Source organism: Danio rerio, chromosome 14 (genome assembly GCF_052040795.2).
Source record: "Danio rerio strain M-AB ecotype USA chromosome 14, GRCz13ab, whole genome shotgun sequence".
NCBI classification, from domain to species: domain Eukaryota; kingdom Metazoa; phylum Chordata; class Actinopteri; order Cypriniformes; family Danionidae; genus Danio; species Danio rerio.
The window spans coordinates 51,824,947-51,844,738 of NC_141034.1; the positions used below are offsets into that span (position 1 = coordinate 51,824,947).

Below are 19,792 nucleotides of genomic sequence, written 5' to 3' on the forward strand. Positions count from 1 at the left end.
TAATGGATTAAATTCATTTATTTCCTCGACATTCTACACTAGTTTGACAATACCCCATAATGACAATGTGGAGAAAGATTTTTTGAAATTGTTGCAAATTTAATAAAAATAAAAAGCCTGAAAAAATCACATGTACATCAGTATTCTCAAAACATTGTTAATGTACCTTTAGCAGAAATTACAGCCTTAAGTGTTTTTAATAAAATGCCACAAGCTTGGCACACGTGTCTTTGGGGATTTCTGGCCATTTCTCTTTGCAGTAATTCTCAAGATCTATCAGCTTGGATGGGAAGCGACGATGTACAGCCATTTTCAGATCTCTTCAGAGAGATTTAATAGGATTTAGGTCTGGACTCTGGCTGGGCCACTGAAAGTCATTCACAGAGTTGTTGTGAAGCCACTCCATTCATATTTTGGCGGTGTGATTTGGGTCATTGTCCTGCTGAAGCATGAACCGTTGCCCCAGTCTGAGGTCAAGAGCACTCTGAAGCAGGTTTTGATTCAGGATGTCTCTGTACATTGCTGCGTTCATCTTTCCCTCTATCCTGACTGTTCTTCCAGTTCCTGCTGCTGAAAAACATCCCTACAGCATGATGCTGCCACCACCATGCTTCACTAGGGATGGTCTTAGCCTGGTGATGAGCAGTGCCTGGTTTTCTCCAAACGGGTATTCACTCCAAAGAGTTCAATTTTAGTCTCATCAGACCAGAGAATTTTGTTTCTGATGGTCTAAGAGTCCTTCAAACATCTTTAGGCAAATTCCAGGTAAGAAATTGCTTCCGTTTGGCCACTCTACCATACAGGCCTGATTGGTGGATTGCTGCACAGATGTTTGTCCTTCTGTAAGGTTCTCCTCTCTTCACATAAGAACGCTGGAGCTCAGACAAAGTGACCATCGTTTATTGATTACTTCCCTGACTAAGGCCTTTCTTCCCCGATCACTCAGCTTAGATGGTCGGCCAGCTCTGGGAAGAGTCCTGGTGGTTCCAAACATCTTCCACTTATGGATGATGGAGGCTGCTATGCTCATTGGAACTTTCAGAGCAGCAGAAATGTTTCTGTAACCTTCCCCAGCCTTGTGCCTGGAGACAATCCTGTCTCTGAGGTCTACAGACAATTCCTTTGTCTTCACGCTTGGTTTGTGCTTTGACATGCACTGTCATCTCTGAGGCCTTATATAGACAGGTGTAGCCTTTTCAAAACTTGTCCAATAACTGTGTTTACCACAGATGAACTCCAATTAAACTCCTGAAACATCTCAGGAATGATCAGTGAAGCAGAATGTACCTGAGCTCAATTTAGAGCTTCACTGCAACGGCTGTGAACACTGATGTACAGAAATTGGGGAGCTAATAATTCAGGAGGTCTAAGCCTTCTGACTTCAACAGTAACCAACCCAGGCTCATAATGAAAACTTAGTCCTGGAGATGTTTATGGAGACCGCGAATTACGTCTCGGAAGGTACGTATTTTTGCAGTTTTTGTTTTCGTGAATCCACAAGAGGCCGCTGTGTGTGCTTTTTTGTATCTCAAATGTCTTTCACGAGTGCCGTTCACGCCGGCGCTGTTGTCGCGTAAACTTACCAGAGGCCGCTGTTGACAGACCGTCTGTCTGACTGACTGAATGATTGACTGGGCGACCGGCCAATCGACTGACCCACCCAATTAATTTTACCGATTGACCCGCCCACCTGCTTACTTCCCTAAACCCAACAGACGATTTACAAAAGCCGTGCAGAAAGCCCTCGTCTGATTTTTACCACATTTTGGGATTTTACCACATTCTCACCCTGTTAAGAACTTGTTCACTTTATTTTTTGGATTCTGTTTTTGTCTTACCTGATTTCTGGAACAGCTCTTCCCCGGTCTTGAACCCGGTCGTCGTTGTAAGCTCCTCTCTGCATCTCAAGTTTGCCGACATACACGACGAGCTAACTGGACAAACTGGTTGCAGCGGGAAAGCCCTCCACATGGAGGTATGCGGTCAGCCGGTAAGTGCAAAAAGAAACGGCATCATACCACCCTGTAGTGGTCACTTAAAAAATGAAATACAGCCATACATACCTACATAATTCACAGTCTCCAGAAACGTCCACAGGATTACGTTTTCAGAATGAGCCTAGTTTGACAGTAACACACATGAGAGCACATTAACAGAGACTTTTATTTAAAAACAGAAAGCACACTCAATAACCATGATGTCTCTGTGTTATACTGCAGTGACTCTGGGATTGGTTCAGGTTGTGTTCTGCTGTTGTGGATAAAAGACAGCAGAGTTAAGTGGGAGCTTTACAGGTGTCTGTGTGCCACTGTGTGTCTTTGGCAGGTGTTTTGGAGCTCATTGTTCGCTCTCTGTTTACCCAGATTGGCTTCCTGTTGTTCAGAGCTGGCAGATCCACAGAGGTTTCTAAAGGGTTTCAGTGAGCCAAGCTGAAGCTGCTGACTGTTGTTTACTACATTACCCACAATCCCCAAGGATCTGCTTCCGCCGTGCTGGAAAACACTAGACAGACCAAAAGCTGCACCGATAATAGGATTAACTATTAACAAGAAAAGAATGAAAGCGTTGTTGTTTAAATTAAGATTTTAGAAATAAAACAAATAATATTTGAAGGTAATATTATAAGCCCTCTTGTGAAATTTGATAGGTTTTTGTGTTATTGTTTTTATTTCCCAAGTGCTGTTTAAGGTAGAGAATTTTTAAACACACTTTAAAAATAGTTTTGATAATTAAGTTCCCCCCAAAAAATCTTATTTCTTTTGTCATTGCCATGATTACAGTACATAACATTTTACTATATATATTGCAAGATACTAGTATTCAGCTAAAAGTGTAATTTAAAGAATTAACTATTAGGTTAAAGGTACTGCATGTAAGTTTTTGACTCTTCTAAAGTCTAAAAATACTGTAATTTGTTTGCAGATATATAAGAAACATGCTAAATGAACATTCTTATTTATCTGGAAAACGTCGCTAAAGTCAGATATTCTGAAAATGTGTGTTACTTGTCTTTGTTTTGTCCGTTTAACCCGCCAACTGTCCCTTTAGCCAACTATATTTTAACTCTCCGGGTTGCCTTGTTGGAAAATTGCATATTTCATTTATTCATTGAGGAAGGCTTTCAAAATAAGCGTCTGTGACCAAAATGTGACATCCTGTGGACAGTAGCAGCCTCTGAAATGAGATGCAGATTCAGAGTTTCACATGAGGTGGTTATTAATTAGCAAATAATATAATATTACTAATGTAAACATTAGGTGGGCAGGTTACATTGTAACCCTGCGTCCTAACAACACACTATGTGATGAGATTTGCAGTGATTAGCAATTTGGCTGTTTGCACCAGTTGAAACATGACAGAAATGTGCACAGCACAGAATATGCACTCACGAATAAGATTTATAATCTGATTAATACATACACTTTAAAAACTCCGAGGTAATTTTATGTTTGGGTAATTTTTGTAGGTTAATTTCTTAGTCTTGGGTAGTTTTTGGGAAGTGCTATGTAATAACTGGGTTATTTTCTGAGTAATTATTGCTAATTATTAACTAATTTTCCATCTATCCATCTATCGATGCGTCCATCCATCCATCCATCCATCCATCCATCCATTCATCCATCCATCCATCCATCCATCCATCCATCCATCCATCCATCTATCCATTCATCCATCCATCCGTATATAAAACCTTTTTAAAATTAATAAATTTAGATGCGGAATCACTGATGTGTGTTGGTTTGCATTATTTAGTTCAAAAGTTCAATTTCAAATGGTTTATTTTATTTTCAAGATCCGGTGATCAAGGTAAGGTGAACTATCTGCTGCTGCTTTCAGTAGTATGGTAATAAATGTCAGGTAAAATTGTATTCATTGTTAGCATTTAACACTGAATAAAGCACATGAGGTGTACCTGAGGTGATCATCTCATCACGTTTATTCTGTTGTTCAGCTGTGAGAAATAGAAGCCGTTTCTAAAATATACATTTCAAGTGTTGTTTAGAACAAAAACTCATTTTAATATGAATATATTCATTCAATCGTGTGCCATTGCTTTTATTTAGAACACGACTTAAATCAGCCTTTAGTAAAGTCAGGCACACTCACATCAATCTGGCAACCTGCACTTGCGTGTTTTGAACCAGGAGTGCAATACCTAGTTCAACCATTGGGTGTCAAACTTACATACTGCACTTTTAACTAAGCAGGTTAGGTTAATTATGCAAGTCTCTAAGCAACATATAATCTACCGCTTACAGTATTTTAAGTTATTCTCAAGACATTGTATTCTAATTTCAGGCTTAACCTTCTACGGCATGGGGTTGCCATATGGCAACATGCTATTTATATTTATTTCCCGTTTTTCTTTAAGACTAATGTTCTATTTATTTTATTTTATTTTTGAAGAGACCTTAGTTTAGCCAATGATGTTCTTTGGTTAAGTCACATGACGTGCAGTGTTTTTCTGACAGACACAAATTTCTCTTGCAAGTGCCATTTGCGCCTGCTTTTCTTGCATAAATCCAGCAGAGGCTGCTTTCGACTGATTCATTGACCAACCGATCGATCCACCCATCCAAACCCTTCCCCAGTGGTTCCTTACCAGGCCGCAGACTGGTACTGGTCCGTGGATCAGTTGGTAGCACAAGAAATCATTAATTATTTCCATTTTAATCATTATTAGTCTGAAAAATCTTTAATGCTAAAAAGTCGTTTATTTTGAAAAAATGTCCATATTCTCTTGATTACATCTCTTTCACTTGAGTGCCCAAATTTAACCCACAAGCAGCAAAATGAGTAGGATGCCTTTGGAAAGTTTCTCTGCTAAGGGGAAAAGGCCTAGTGAGGGACCCACGAACTGTCAAGGAATGGATCCTCAACCCATTTGTCAACACATCAGGTGAATCCACCATGTCTGTGCAAGAAGATCAACCGATGGAGAACACAAATGATGGCAGCCTTTTAGGGGCCGTTCACATATTGCGTCTTTTTTAGAGTTCGCACAAGCTTGCTGTTTCCAATGGAGGTGCACGGCTTGCGTACACAAACGGCGTGAGACCAAACCAGACACATCTAGTTGAATGAATCCTGTGAGCGCACTGCGAGTCACATGACATAAATTGACCATTCAGCTTCAGGAATATACATATTTTGGTAAGACTTATTATCTCAGACAAACACAGAACACCCAAACACTGCAGTGCTTTATATATTTTTTCCATAAATAAAACTTGAATCAGAGTGACAGCAGTGTTTGTTTTGCAACATTGTCAATCGTTGACCGAACCACTGTGATAAAAAGGTTGAAAAAGAAATGGTGTAATACCACCCTGTAGCGTTCGTTTTGAAGAAGAAATGCAGCCATTCGTTGCTCTGGCTACATAATTCATGATCTCCAGAAATGTATATAGGGTCACGTTTTCAGAATGAGCCTATGTTGAAGATATCAGTAATTGAAAACTAGTTGTAAAAACTAATATGTTTAAAAAATCTTCTTTCTGTTAAACAGAAATTGGGGAAAAAATGTACAGCGGGGCGAATAATTTATTAGGGCTAATCATTCTGACTTTTCATGAACCCATTTAGATATTTTCTCCTTTCCTATCTTGAATTATAGGCTCGTTCTAATAGGCTTCATCACACAGTCAAAGCTAATTGCACTGTCTAGTCTGTCATTTTTTCCCTCCACTTCTATTATTGCTGCCCTCTTCTGAAATATTCTTCAAGAAATGTTGAGCTGCAGTACTGGAGAATCTGTCTGTCTCGCTGTAATTGATAAGCATGCTGGAGCTTGAACAGTGTTTTTTACATTCATACATATTTGATCTGAAGCCGGAATGGCTGCCCATCATCAGTGTGGTGAGATCACTTCCTCTGCAGGGCTCCTCGCTCCCGCTGGCACTGATTGGCAGAGGGGAAAAAGTAAGCTTTACTTGTTTTGTTCCTCCTGAAATGTCAGCTCTTTGATGCACGCAGCAGCAATATGAAGCACACGAGGAGAGTGAGATATTCAGGATGTATGAATCACACACAAGTTATTGGTGTCATAGAGATTCTAGTTTTTGTTAGGTGTTAAATTGTTTTGTCTTTTTTTTCTTTACTTTTTTGTTTATCATCATTATATAGATATAGATATATGGATGGCTGGATGGATGGATAGACAGACAGACATGATATATAGATAGATAGATAGAGAGAGAGAGAGAGAGAGAGAGAGAGAGATAGATAGATAGATAGATAGATAGATAGATAGATAGATAGATAGATAGATAGATAGATAGATAGATAGATAGATAGATAGATAGATAGATAGATAGATAGATAGATAGATAGATAGATAGATAGATGGAGCAATGAATGAATTAATGGACAGAACAATAGATATAATGATGGATGGATGGATGGATGGATGGATGGATGGATGGATAGACGGAAGGAAGGACAGACGGACGGACAGACAGACAGACAGACAGACAGACAGACAGACAGACAGACAGACAGACAGACAGACAGACAGACAGACAGACAGATAGACAGATAGATAGATAGATAGATAGATAGATAGATAGATAGATAGATAGATAGATAGATAGATAGATAGATAAAGTAATGAATGAATTAATGGACAGAACAATAGATATAATGATGGATGGATGGATGGATGGATGGATGGATGGATGGATAGATAGATAGATAGATAGATAGATAGATAGATAGATAGATAGATAGATAGATAGATAGATAGATAGATAGATAGATAGATAGATAGATAGAGCAATGAATGAATTAATGGAAAGAACAATAGATAGAATGATACATGTATAGATAGATAGACGGACGGATGGATGGATGGATACATAGATGGATTGATGGATGGATAGATAGACAGAGGGATGGACAGACAGATGAGACTGATAGATTAATAAGATAGACAGTTGGAAGGAACAAAAAGATAGATGGATAGATTGATTCATTGAATGAATGCATAGAAAAATAGATAGAACGATAGATGGAAAGATGACTAGATTGACAGACAGACAGACAGACGATAGATAGATAGATAAATAGATAGATAGATAGATAGACAGACAGACAGACAGACAGACAGACAGACAGACAGACAGACAGATAGACAGATAGATAGATAGATAGATAGATAGATAGATAGATAGATAGATAGATAGATAGATAGATAGATAGATAGATAGATAGAATGGTAGATGAATGCAATGGTAGATGGATAGAGTGATGGATCAAAACTCACAGGTATTGCAATATTTCATTTAAAAGCCTATTAACTGATATAAAGTTGTAGAATGCACATAATTCATAATGTTATGATGCATTATTCAACTTGTTGCATTTTAAAATGACTTGTGGACAAACTCATTTACAGCTTTATTTATTTCAATTTAGTGGACATCATGGCAGAGAATCGCATTGCAGTTGAGTTTTTGTACTTAGCTAAAACTAAAGTAGTTAGTGAGCTCTTAGTGGCGCTGTGATGATTTTGCAGCTCTTCCCTCTCGAGGTCTTTGCAGAGGCCAGGCAAACTGATCGGCTGGTGACCCGTGTTTGAAATGGCGGCCATTGATGCAGCTCTACTTATTATCTTGCTTGAATGATCTCAAAGTCTTGTCTTGTCACACCTGTTTACAACTGATTGAGTCTGATGCTTCCAGTTCAGTTACAGCGCTGGGTTCACCTCCGAATGCTACCTCAAAACACTCTTAGCACTTTTACTTTCTTTAATGCTACTTTTCTGAAAGGCTTTTCTGCTGGGATGAAAAAAAGAAAGAGCAAAAGAAAAAATGAAAGAAATTTCAAACAAAGAAAAGGATAAGAAAGAAAGAAAGAAAGAAAATAAAAAAAGGTTGATAAAAGAAAACAAACAAAAAATGAAAATAAAAAATAAAAAGATGGAGGAAGAAAGAAAAAAGAGAAAATAGACAAAAAGAAAAAAAAGGAACAAATAAGAAAAGGAACACAAAAACTGACAAAATGAAAGACTGGACAAGAAGGAGGAAAGGTTGATAAAAGAAAAGAAAAAAATGCAGCAAAAAGAAAGAAAGAAAGAAAGAAAGAAAGAAAGAAAGAAAGAAAGAAAGAAAGAAAGAAAGAAAGAAAGAAAGAAAAAAAAGGTTGATAAAAGAAAACAAACAAAAAATGAAAATAAAAAATAAAACGATGGAGGAAGAAAGAAAAAAGAGAAAATGGACAAAAAGAAAAAAAAGGAACAAATAAGAAAAGGAACACAAAAACTGACAAAATGAAAGACTGGACAAGAAGGAGGAAAGGTTGATAAAAGAAAAGAAAAAAATGCAGCAAAAAGAAAGAAAGAAAGAAAGAAAGAAAGAAAGAAAGAAAGAAAGAAAGAAAGAAAGAAAGAAAGAAAGAAAGAAAGAAAGAAAAAATTGTACAAAAAAGAAAACGGACAAAGTAAGAAAAAGAACAAAGAATGAAATGAAACAAAAATAATGAAAAAGGAACCAAAGAAAAAAGACTAAATAAAAGAAAGAAAGAAAAAAAGAAAGAAAGGTAATGAACAAAATGAAAACAAAGTAAAGAAATTGAACAAAAAGATAGGAAAATGAACCAATAAAAAAGAAAGAAAGACAGAACAAAAGAAAAAGAGAAAGAAATAATAAAAAAAAGATAGGAAACAAAAAGAAAATAAGAAAATAAATGGAACAAAAGAAAGTAAAAAGCAATAGAAAGAAATTTAACAAAAAATACTGAAAAAAGAAAGGAAAATGAAAAGACAAAAATAAAGAAAAAGAGTAGAAAGAAGGAAAATGAACAGAAAGAAAGAAAGAAAAAGAAAAGAAACAAAAAGGGGGAAAAGGAACAGAAAGAAAGAAAAGGAACAGAAAGAAAGAAAAGGAACAGAAAGAAAGAAAAGGAACAAAAAGAAAGAAAGAGAATAAGAAAAAAAATAAATAAGGAATGAAAAAGAAAGGGAAAAAAGGAAACAGAAAGAACAAAAAAGAAAAGAAACCAAAGACTGAAAGGAGAAAGGAGACAAAATAAAAGAAAGAAATTGTTCGATTCAAGTTGATTTCCTCCAACATCTCATGTTAATTCCCAATGCCACTGTATTATATTTGACATTTTGTCATAAATTGTTGAATAGTTTAAAGTCATGAATATATAAAATTTTTAACTTTTAACTGTGTAAAAATTCATTGCCTCAGACCTTTTTCTTTTGCAAAATCATAAAATACATTGCTCTGGGTACTTTTTGTTGCACGTTTCAGATGACAAATCCACTAGAGTTTTTTTTTTTTTTCTTTTTTTAAGTATAAAAAAGTACTAAATCACCATTTAACAATAACTGGGGCCATTTCCCTCCTGCTGCCTGTGCTTTGATAGATTTTTCATGGATGTTTGTGGCTGATTTTAGGAGGTTTTTGGGATATAAATAAACCAAAGAACTGACAACAGCAAAAAGAAACTGAACCCAAGTGCGCCGCTGCCAAGTTCCACATAACACACGCTGCTCTCAATGGACTCGTGCATTCGTTGTGCTCTTTGATATTGTGTGCAATAAAGAACTCAATGTCAGATGAGGAAGGCATTTCTATAAAGTTTTCAATAGGAGATTGTATTTCAGAAAAAATACATGAAACATTCTTTGTCTATGTCACCGTTTTGGCTCTTTCACAAAAGCACAGGTTAAAGGAATGATCAAAATATGTAAATTAACTTACAAAACCACTCACAGGCCAGGAACAAAATGACAATATAATACCGAACAAAGGATTGAACTAAACACAGGGGTATACATACACAAGACATGATTAATGAGCAATATCACACTAGCAGTGTGACATGGCTGTATATTGGTACTGGTAGGAGGCATGCGTTGATTGGCATGCCGGAGTGTCTTAGTGTTCCACAGGTGATGATATACAGCCAAATCGCACTGCTATGAGTGTGATATTGCATTTATACAACAATTCAGCAGCAAAACTGTGTGTGTATATATGGGCGAAGCAGTGGCGCAGTAGGTAGTGCTGTTGCCTCACAGCAAGAAGGTCGTTGGATTGCTGGTTCGAGCCTCGGCTCAGTTGGTGTGGAGTTTGTTCTTGAGTATGTTCTCCCTGCATTCGTGTGGGTTTTCTTCGGGTGCTCCGGTTTCCCCCATAGTCCAAAGACATGCGGTACAGGTGAATTGGGTAGGCTAAATTGTCCGTAGTGTATGAGTGTGTGTGTGAATGTGTGTGTGGATGTTTCCCTTTCTTCCGCCATTCATTCACATCTGCAGCTGACTGTCAGAACAGCAGAAACCATTACTAATTCCCTATCGTCACTGGTGTAGTAATACTAGAGCTAGTATTTGAATGATTCTGTAGCCTAATGTCTAAAACATGTGATTCTGCCCACATGTACAGATTATAAGGCTGGACAGCATGAAATACCATCAGTCTGCTGAGATTTCCCTGTATTTTTCTGTAGAAATCAGATCACAATAATTAACCCTGAAAAAAAAAAAAAACCCACAGCAAAAGCAAACACTACCAGATTATTATGGTATAAATACAGCACTACAAAATACAAGAGAGATAGACTTAGGCCCAATCCCAATTCTATTTTTGCACCCCTACCCCTTCCTCTTGGCCCTTGAAACAGAGTGTAAAGGGGAAGGGCTTCAAAATTTACCCCTAAGAAATGAGACAGCACTACAACACCTGCACACGTCATCATATGTCATCACGATCTCTTGCTTCATTTGAGATCAGACGATCGCGACTGCTGTAGTTATTCCAGTTGTGTTATTTTTTGGTGTTTATCTTCAGGAAATCACTGAAGGCATATATTATGTATGATACAATGTGGCCGTTAGATCATAACCATAGACAAATTACCAACCTACGTCACACATGACGTCACAAGGCTGGTGTTGTGCAGTAGGATGCCAAATTCGAAAAGAGAGCTCTATGGAGTGAGGACCTAATTAAACATGCTCAACTCTGCAGTTCTCATTTTAAATCAGGTGAGTTCACGCTATGCTGAATCATACACATTACTCGTTTTTGATTGCAGAAATGATTTCAGTAAAAACAGTTACAAATTGTTAATTAAACTGCAGACACTGAATGCTTAAAATGAAACGTGAAAGTTATTAAGGTAAAGTTGGTTTTATATACACAATTATTCAGTGACAACTTGTGACACACTCCCTATATTGTTTACACTTTGAATATTTGGTCTGAAATAACCTGCAAGTGTGACTTGAAAACAACATTAACACTGTTTATTTGACTGTGAACAATGTTGTACTTTGATAGTCATTGGTTGCTAGTATGATTTATGAAATTATATTATTAAGGAGAAAGTCCGAACGTGAGATTATAAAACCAACTTTACCTTTTTGTGTGAGTTCACATACCCTGCCGTACAGGTGTAGTTTGCTGTCAGAATGCAGTTGTTTTGCTTGTTGATGATTACCCAGGCCTTGTACAGTTTCGTCTTCTTTCCTTGTCTTTGGCTAAGTTGAACCTCGGTTTTTAGCACTACATAGTTTTGAATCTGGTAATCATGAAGCATTATTTCTTGCTCATGACCGCACACAACAAAAATGTTGGCATCCAAAGAGTTGCACGCCTTTAACTTCTCTCTTGTTAAAAGGTTTCAATGTTTCAATGAGATTGTATATTTGGGGCCGGATGCATGGCCATTTCATCTTATCCAATATCCATTGGGAGGGTGCTATCGCAAATGAACCTGTCAGATGAACGCCGCTCACTTAAACGTTAATCACTGTGCTTATCACTGGGTGACGAGCTGCTACAATTCACTGAAAGCATTATGTAAATAATATATATATAATATGTAATCAATATATCTTATTTCTAATACAACAACAAATTCTGTACCACATCGGATGTCATTCCCTCGCTGTAAATCCTAGCGCTCCCGGTTTTTTCTGCCACCCAACTGCACGCACATACTGAATGTTTACAAATATGGTAATTCGTCTATACTGCGCATTTACACAGTGGCCATATTCATCAATGTAAACACACCAAAAACAATATTAACATTATAGCAGACACTGTAAAAAGCTCATTCTTAGCCACTAGACATTTCTGACAGGATATTCGAGTGTCATCGAGTGTCAGAATATTGTGGGACTGCTATACAGGAGTTATTATTATTGATTATGAATAGCGAAATTTAGCGGTTTTTATTTTAGCGTTTTTTTTTTTTTTTTTTAAGCATGAGGGTAAAACAGGAACACCGTTATGAATGTATTAAAACATGTGCTTGTTTGTTGTAAAAATTCATACTAATGAAAAAAATAAAAAAACAATTTGTGGATCTCCTTACTTCTGGGTGCAGCTATGCTGCCGTTGTGGCTGTTCTATTCTGGGAAATTTTCTTACCCCTTGGTCCTGAGAAATCTCTGCACTATCTACACTATCTACATCCCCCACCCACCCCACCCCCGATGCCTTTGAGCTAAAGAGAATTGGGACACCTCTACCCCTTCACGTACATGTGCAAAACGAGGGGTAGGGGTAAAGGGAAGGGCTAAAGGGTAGAATTAGGATTGGGCCTAAAAAAGTCACTTACCTGTTTTATAATGATTCGATCAGCTGTAGTTTGAAATTTATGCTGAGTTTTTCTCCCCTAAAAACATATTATGCAGTCTCTGTCGCCATCTTGTGGTGGAACATCAATTTTGCTCTGCTCAATATGACAGGCTGAAGGCAGACAAGCAAATTATAAATATTTAAAACAGGCACTATCCTTATAAATAAACTGCATAGTCTCAATCTAAACAACTACATTTTTGCGTAAAAGGTCTCAAAAGTGCATTATGTTGACCAACAGCTGCAATATTTGTCAGAGTCTATTTGGGCGGAGGAATACACAAGGGTGAAGAGGTTGTAGGAGTGTAAATATTATGGGAATATTGCACAGCTATCAGCCAATCAAATTTGAGAACCAGACAGAACTGTTGTATAAGGGTGCTTTTGCACTTGGTTCAGTTGCCTGGAACATACCTAAGTTCGATTGTCCCCCCTTGCCACCTTCTCAGTTGGTTTGTGTTCACACTATCTTTTTTCCTTCTGAACCCCGGTACGCTTGTGTCATCGAGCTGCTGTTTTGTTTACAGCTGTTGCTAGGTGATGGTCACGAAAGCATAGCACTGAAATAGAAAAAAGTCCGCACATCAAGTGCATCTGCCGCAAAATTATTATAAACATTCAGAACATCACACAGTGTCTGCAGAAGGTGTTTTTGGAGGACAGAAGCAGACATCACTGTGTTTGCCCTGGCTCAGTCCCACTTGTCACCAAGGTACAATACGTGACACACACACACACGCGAATAAATGTTGTGAAAACGATAATTTATTGTACAGTTGGCGGTTCACCTCCATTATTTGGCTGTTGCTAGGTGACAGTCACGAAAACAAAGCGCCAAAATGGAAAGACGTTCGCACATCCCGGTCGATTTGCTTTTCCTGAATCTTTTAATTTTGAACATAAAGAAAGCGACATTGTATGAATATTATTATAAACATTCAGAACATAACACAGTGTCTGTAGAAACTGTTTTTGGAGGAGACAAGCAGACATCACTGTGTATCACTGTGTTTGCCCTGGCTCAGTCCTGCTTGTCACCAAGTTATGAAACGTGACACACAAACACACACACGAACGAACGAACTTTATGGAAATGATAGTTTGTTGTACAGTTGGCGGTTCACTTCCATTATTTGGCACGATTACATTCACATCAGCAGAAGTGAACCGTACCAGAGTTCGCATGAACCGTCCCTGCTGAAAAATCCAGCTTAAACCAGCCTAGGCTGATTGGCTGGTTTTAGCTGGTTGACCAGCCTGGTTTTAGAGGGGTTTTGGCCATTTCCAGGCTGGTTTCCAGCCATTTCCAGCCTGGTCTTAGCTGGTCAGGCTGGGAAATGACCAGCTAAAACCAGCTTGACCTGCCTAGCCAAGCTGGGAGTCCAGCCAAAACCAGCTATATCCAGCTTAAACCAGGCTGGTCAAGCTGGTTTAAGCTGGATTTTTCAGCAGGGGCACCCCAGATTAACTCTTTCAGGCGGACTTGGGTATGGTTCACGGGTACGCACTCGATTTCAGAAGACACGTTCACACTGGCTAAACGTACCGTATAATGAAACTAACAAATGGCAGGAAAACCGAACAAAGGAATCACATGACATAAACACAAGCACATAGAACACAACACATGGGAAATCATGACACGAATACATGAAAAACAACACTATGAAAACACCAGAATCATTACGGTCTAACTGTATCGTCACATTCCTCAACATACAGTTGAAGTCAAAAGTAAATAGGAGTGACTAATTATTCAGGAGGGCTAATAATTCTGACTTCAACTGTTTGTACCAGTAGTTGTGGTCTAAAACAGTATCTTTATTTCATTTTTTTCTTCAAATCAGATTTTCTGTACACAATGCATCACTGTCTGCTGGGAACGAAATAAATGGAGTTTGTTGAAAAAAAGTGGAAGAGAATACCAGGATGGTGCCAGACATTCCTTGATACCATCTGTAGTACATCAGCACAATCATTTGGCAGAACTTGACTAAAGAACCCTTTACCTTGCTGATAGACATCAAAATAAACACAACTGTTCCATCATGTTTTTTCAGACTCATTAGTGCGAACATGTTTTTTTTTTTTTTTTTGTGCAGATGCATGTGTGCTTTGAAGAAAGTATGAAAGTGAGTGAGGAAGTTTGTAGGAAACAGTTTGCCGTACAAATAAGGCAGTAACTTTGTTTCTGTCCCAAAAAATGAGTTGGAATTCTTGACTGGACAACTAAAACTGTTTAAAGTCTTTTTTCTCGGTTCCACATTTTAGTGATTTGATGTGTTTTTCCTTTGAAGAGCAGCACAGCATTTGATTCATCTTCCATTTTTTATATACAGACTTATTAGCCCTTCTGAATTATTAGCCCCCTTTAAATTTTATTCCCCAATTTCTGTTTAAGAAAAAGGTTTTTTAACACTTTTTAAAAAAATAATAGTTTCATAACTCATTTCTGATTACGGATTTAGCCATGATGACAGTGCAAAATATTTGACTAGATATTTTTCAAGATTTTTTCCATCTAGTATTAAGCTTAAAGTGACATTTAAAGGCTTTACTAGGTTAATTAGGAAAGTTGGAGTAATTAGGTAAGCTATTGTATGACAGTGGTTTGTTCTGTAGACAATCAAAAAGATAAATATTGATTAAGGGCGCTAATATTTGATTAATTAGATTTTTCCCAGGAGAAAAAAAATATTATTGGACATACTATGAAAAATTTATTTCTCCTTGCTAATTGGTTATTTATTTTAATGGTTATTCTTAAACATATATATTTATTTATTGTGATATTTATTTATTTTAATATGTATTTATTTAATTATTTGAATTTTTTGTTTATTTATTAGAATTTTTATTTTACTGTTTATTTGTTTATTTACTTAAACATATTTTTTGTTTATTCTAATATATGTTTGTTTATTTATTTTAATATTTGTTTGTTTATTTATTATAATATTTGTTTTATTTTAATATTCACATATTTTAATATTTATTTTACTATTTATTTAAATATTTATTTATTTGATTTTTATTTAAATGTTTTATTTAATTTTAAAGTTTGTTTAGTTGTTTTTGTTTATTTAATTATTTTAATTTTTTTTTTTTTTTTAATGTTTTTGCTTGTTTATTTTAATGTTTGTTTATTTATTTTTTTTTAAATATTTGATTGTTTATTGATTTGTTTTATTAAATGTTAACTTATTTATATTAATATTTGTTTTTTTATTCATTTCAATATTTGTTTGTTTATTTATTATAATATTTATTTATTGTAATATTTTGTTTATTTTATTATTTATTTACTTCATCTTATATGTATTTTAAGGTTTTTTGTTTGTTTATTTTATTGTTTGTTTGTTTATTTTTTAAATATTTGTTTGTTTATTGATTTTAATATTTGTTTGTTTATTTATTATAATATTTATTTATTTTAATATTTTGTTTATTTTAATATTTTTTATTTACTTATTTAATTTTAATATTTATTTATGTATTTAATTGATGTTTTTATTCATTAGATTTTTTTATTAAAGTTTCTTTAATAGTTTTTTTTATTTTTTATTTTAATATTTATTTATTTTATTTTATATTTATTTTAATATTTTTGTTCGTTCATTTTAATGTATGTTTGTTTTTTGTTTGTTTTAATGTGAAAACTTGCCTTGCTCTGTTAAATATCATTTCATAAATATGAAAAAATAATAATAATAATAAATTACAGCAGGGATAGTAATATTGGCTTCAACTGCAAATCATTATCAGGATTTGAAATGACATGAGATTTTTGCCTATATCGTGACCCTCTAGAGGACACTTCATCCATCTCCTTTAATAGCCTACCACACTACATTTACCACAATGCATTGCACTAATGACCATATCCAGCTGATATTCATTTACTGGACTATTTAAACACCACTCTCACACTCAATCAGGGTTCAATCTTGATTAGGCATTGTTACACGTTATTTGGATTTCTCTTTGGATTACCTTTGATGTTGTGTTCACTGGAGTGCAATTCTTGCCTGCTTCACCATGGTATAAACCTGCAATTGGATCTTTGGTTATCATTCTACTCGTAACGAAGTGCAAGTCATGTGAGTTTTGTAATAATACACACAGAAAATACACTATGCTGCCAATGTCTGAGAATGCAGATAGCTAAAGAAAGGAAAATGTTTATATTCATATCTGTGAAACTGCAACTGTTGAATGTGAAGATGGCACACAATAAGCCCAATGTAATCACCTTTGATTGTTTATTTAATTTTATTTTAATGGTTACTTAATTTAATATTGGTTTGTTTTATTTATTTTAATATACTGCATTTTGAATGATTGATTTAAAATGTGTATTTTTTTTACGATTATTTCTTTTACTTTTTATTTATTTATTTCTTTTAATATTTATTCATTTCTTTTAATATTTATGTATTTGTTTTTTTCATTGTTTTAATGTACTGGATATTTATTTATTTATTTACACTTATTTATTTAATTTATATATATATATATATATATATATATATATATATATATATATATATATATATATATATATATATATATATATATATATATATATATATATAATTTTTTTAACATTTTATTTTAATATTTATGTATTTTAATTGTTTTATTTATTGTAATATGCTATTTATTTATTTACTTTAAGTTATTTATTATTTATTTAATACATATTTGAACTATTTAGTTTGATATTTAATCATTTTAATATTATTAATTTAATTATTAATTTATTTCAATATTTATGTATTTGTTAATTTGTTAATGTTAATTATTTTTGTTTATTTAATTGTTTTAATTTATTTTGTTTTAATTAAATTTTTTGCTTTAATATTTATGTATTTATTTGTTCTATACTGTACTAATATGTTTTAATATTTAGTTTGTTTTATGTCTTTAATACTTGTTTATTATAATAAGTATATAATTCGGGGGTATAGTGATGTGTGTATTTCTAAACTTCCAGGCCTGCAATGAGGACATTTGATGTAGTTCACAAATAACTGTCGAGTGTTTACTTTATAGTTTGCAGATCTATTAAATATTCAAACAGTATCATAACCCACTCAAGAAATGTGTAAAAAACGCATTTTGAGCTCTTTAATATAAATGCTGCTTCTATTGCATCCAAACATACTTTCTTGTAGACCTTCACCCAACTCTGAAACTCTGAAAACTTGTAATTACAACTTGAGGGAAACTAAGTGCATTTAAACACACTCTTCTACAGTGACAAGAATACACCATAATTGTTATTCAGCACACTGCAAAGCCAACAGTGACTTTCCAATAGATATGTTCTAATCTTGTAGTTCTCAACAGATGGTGTACTATGTGACGTTAAGACCATCTTGACTGAAATCTCTAAACAGCATGCACATATACCACACATATACCCACATTATCACAGTCAGACAATCTGTGAAGTTTGCCCAAAAAAGCCTGTGGAATTTAACTTTGACAAAAGACATTTAAAGTCGATCTGAGAAACGCCAAACAATATGATAAATCTGAATGTGCAACAATTATCCATAACAGAATTTAATAATAGTTATTCCTCTGAGAATGATATGCTTTTGTTAAACCAATCTGTTTAATTTGTTTTGTTTTTTAATAGTGCCTTGCAAAAACTGCATTACCCATAGTGCTGAACAGGAAATTACACCAGTAAGTGAGTCACAGTTAGTCTACAGATCATTAGCTCCACCCACTTCCGTTAAGCACTGTAGTATAGGGGTGGCCAACCTGTAGTATAGGGGAGAGCCACCTTCCTGCAGATTTCAGTTGCACCCCATATCAAACACTCCTGCCTGTAATTATCATGTGGTGTTCAGGTCCTAATTGGTTCAGGTGTGTTTAATATGGATAGCAACTGAAATCTGCAGGAAGGTGGCTCTCCAGGAACAGGGTTGGCCAACCCTGCTGTAGTACATGCAATTGAGCAGGTCTGTCCACCTTGAAATACCTCTAAACTTGAATATACATTGTTTCAATTCATATAAAGTCATCTATAGTTTTCTTATGCTTTCTGTTTTGGTAATTCTCTTGTCATGCAGCACTTTAGGGGATTGAAGTTCTTTCTCTAATGAAAGTCATTATGTTCACTCAACTCCTATATCAAAGATATATTAGAAATGCTGTGATTTCCCTGGTTGCTAGTTGGTGTGTAGTTCATTGCTTCTAATAATTTAATAGATACTTTATTATTATTATTTTTATTATTATTATTATTATTATTATTATTATTATTATCATCATTTTAATAATCCCTATTGTGCATATATTCCATGATATACTGAAGGGATTCTAGACATTTGGACTTTACTTTAGACATTCTGTGCTTGATTTTTATCTAGGCGCAAAGTCTAAAATGCATGACGCAAAAGCATTAAGGTCCTGTCAGAATCCACTTTTTGCTATTTTACTGATGGGAAAATACGCTTCGTGCCATGGAACATGGTCTAACAGGGTTGTGTAAGGCTAAATTATCATATGCATTTGTTTATATGGAAAAACCTGTCTTTCATCAAAGAAGGTCCATTCTGACTCCAAAGGCAGATACTAATAAGATCAGAGCCAGGTGGGTGGACTTTGGGGATTTTATGATGTGGTCTCATGTTGATTGGTCCGTTTGACTGTCTCAGCATTTGGGCTTTAGTCACATGGTCAAGAAAGATACGAAATGGGTGTAAAACTCTGCTCTTTCTTTTTTCCTGGCCTGTCTTTTCCCGGTCTGTGCTCTCCTGCTTTGTTCCTCTCCTCTTAACTTCTGGGCCTGCTGTCGTTGTCTATCTCTCCCTCCCCCTTTGTCTCTCCTTCTGCCTCTGGTAACTTTTAATTTTACATTTAAGCTTGGTACAATTAAAATCATATGCTTTATCATTACATATTTTATAATTTTATACAGTTTTTTTTTTTATTAATTTAGTTGTAACCAAAGAGAATTATTCTCATTAAGTCATCTCATTTTCAAGTATTTGTGAATTACTTTTGATTTAACATGAACATTTAATTGTTCCATATTGCAATACAATACAATACAATCACATAATATCAACGCTCTCCCACATTTATAGCTATTAATACTGCCCTTATTTCCGTTTTTTTTGTTATGAGATTGCAGAAGAATGGTTTGACTAGAATGTACAGTTTTTTTTTTTTTT

At 34.9% G+C, this 19,792-nt stretch overlaps 2 long non-coding RNA genes across 10 annotated transcripts in view; one reads left to right on the forward strand and one right to left on the reverse strand.

Moving 5' to 3' along the window:
* Positions 1–19,792, forward strand: part of LOC141377601 (uncharacterized) — a 273,462-nt gene that overhangs the window by 78,582 nt on the left and 175,088 nt on the right. For 4 of the 9 annotated variants that reach the window (XR_015507920.1, XR_015507919.1, XR_015507921.1 and 1 more), the window contains exon 1: positions 16,538–16,699. The exons of the other annotated variants lie outside the window; for them this stretch is intronic. This is a non-coding gene — a long non-coding RNA (uncharacterized LOC141377601). Of the gene's footprint in view, positions 1–16,537; positions 16,700–19,792 lie in introns of those variants that run through there. 9 annotated transcript variants of the gene reach the window in all.
* The window catches only part of LOC147840916 (uncharacterized), a 639,653-nt gene that overhangs the window by 28,701 nt on the left and 591,160 nt on the right, over positions 1–19,792 (reverse strand). The window lies entirely within an intron of this gene.